The sequence below is a fragment of the Asparagus officinalis genome, chromosome 8 (genome assembly GCF_001876935.1).
Source record: "Asparagus officinalis chromosome 8, Aspof.V1, whole genome shotgun sequence".
NCBI classification, from domain to species: domain Eukaryota; kingdom Viridiplantae; phylum Streptophyta; class Magnoliopsida; order Asparagales; family Asparagaceae; genus Asparagus; species Asparagus officinalis.
In genome coordinates, this window is record NC_033801.1 from 130256643 (window position 1) to 130259279 (window position 2637).

A 2637-nucleotide genomic window follows, 5' to 3' on the forward strand; every position below is an offset into this window, starting at 1 on the left:
GAACCGAGATTAATCCTTCTTCACCTTTATTTTTTTTCATGTGCAACTCTAGAGTAATATCTTTATCATCTACAACGATTGTGACATCATGATGGAGTTTTATTTTTTGTGTTGTTATCTTTCTTGGACCCGTTAATCTTTTATCTTCTCGTTTTAACTTCACAAAGAAGTTGAATGTACTTCCGATGTTCAACACAAACTTCTTAAAATATAAAATTTGATTTTTTTTCCTATTTCAATAAAAAAATATTAATTTTATATATATTAAATTCTTTGTGTTCATAATTTATTACTTAAATAAGATTAGGAACACCTTCTTTTTTCCCTCCAATGAACTTTTTTTACGTGCATTCAATAAGTGTTTCTGTTATGTCAATAATATTACATTTTGCTCTATTCCTGTTATTTTCCACGAAGATCTAAACTAAGTACTTGTATTTTTCAATACCAATTTACCTTAGATTATAATATTAATATTTAATTTCTTTAGTAATTGAAGAATAACATATGAAAATTATGAATATTTACTAATTTTTCTTGTAATTTCTTTGGAGAATTATTCTTTGATTGGGATAAATTTGTTAAATTATTCTTCAATGGAACTCAGTTGGTGCTTCTGTGATAATTATATCTTATATTAATGTTAATTCAAGTGATTCATGAACATTTTCTAAATTTTATATTTATTTTTGTCACTTTCTAATTTGCAATGGAAACAGCTTAATTCTTTTGAAAGATATTTCTAAACATTTTACTAGTTTCTTCATATACAATTCCTTGAATTCATTTACCTTATAAATATAATTAACATTAGAGATTAATATTTTTATATTATAATTAATTAATGCTGAGCTATTATATTATAGTATTTTATCATTTTTATGTATTTAAACTTCTATCAATTAATATTACTTATGTATTTTTACTGCTCTAATGTATTAGTAAAATTATGTGTAGTTACTTTGATTTATATAATGATGATAAGCTATCATATATTTTTTAAATTTTTATTCCTCAATCAGATGTTTTTAATCAACTACTATTGCTTTTATTTATCAACATATATTTTTAGATGCTTAAAAGTAATTACACTTTTTTGCCAAGTTTTGAAAATTTTAGCCCTTTTTGTGGTTTTAAACTTTTAGGGTGTGATTTGTAATTTTAAAAACTTTGGGTGTTTTAAAAAATATTTATTGTTAAGTTTGATAGTTATAACTTCTATGTTTTATTTGTCGGTGGTAATTTTTAAATATCATGATATTTCTTATAACTTTGAAACTTTGAGGGTATTTTTTGCAATTATTAAAACTTTGGGTTATTTTTGAAAAAATCTAGATTTCAGAGGTCTGCCAAATAGTTTTCAGTTTGATGTGTACTTTCTATAAATTTTAAAATTTTAGAGTTTTTTTTTTAACTTTTAAATTTTGAAGGAGTTTTTGTAATGTAAACTTTGAGCGTAATTTTGGCAAATTTTAAATATTTTAGGTACCTAAGTGTAATCTCTTAAATTCATTTTTTTGTTTGCAAATTTTAAAATTTAGGGGTAGTTTTTTATAATTTAAACTTTTAAGTGTGTTTCTATAATTTTTGAAACATTAAGGATATTAATTACAAATTTTAAATTCTTTAGAGGCTGCTGTTAATTTTTGATTTCATGTTTATTGTTTTTGGTTTTGAAAAATAAAAAATATTCACATACATCATGGTAATCCCTTCAATTCATCTATATTGTTTGTAAGTTTTAAAATTTTAGAATTTTAATGTGCTTTTTGTGATTTAAACTTTCGAGGATGATTCCATATTTTTAAGATATTAATGTATTAACTGCAAATTTTAAATTATTTACAAGCAGCTGTTAATTTCTTGATTTCATGTTTGTTGTTTTAAGTTTTGAAATGTTAGGAGATCTTTATAATTTTGAATATTTTAGGATATTTTGTGTAATTTTAAAACTTTTTAGAGTTTTTTAATAATATTTCATATATTATAATATGTTAGTTGCGTTTAATTTCTTTAACTTTACAAACTAATACCGTAAAGCTGCTATATATATTTTATTAATATTATTTTTTTAAATTGTTAAGTTATAGATAGTTCACGTGGGATGAGGATAGAGTATAATAATAAATATGTTATATTAAGATTTAAATAAAATATTCAAAATAGTGAAAGGTAATATTGACCATGGAAAGTTTTTCCCGAAGTCGTGCTTTTAAACGGAGTATGATCATCATGACTGTAGGCTGTCTAAAAATCACAATGGATAGCTGATCCTCATTAAGCTCTAACAATGAAAGTTACAATCAATTAATAGGACTGAAAGACTTATGTTGCATGAGTTCAAGACCATTTTGGTTTTTTGTAAGAGTATTTTTCCAATGTGCTAAGCATGAAAAATTGCTCATGTTGTCCTCTTCCCCAAATAAAAAGCAAGAAACAAGAATAATGCCAACCATGCCCAAAGTAGAAAAATTGTTGTTTGGGAACATATATCAAATTATTGGAACCCTCGCAAACTAAAATGTAAGTAAGACACAAGAAACATATGCAAAAACCTCACCATATAGCAAATCAGTCTGCCAACAAATAAATTCCATATGCTGGCATAGAATATAAGAAAAATACATAACTATGAAC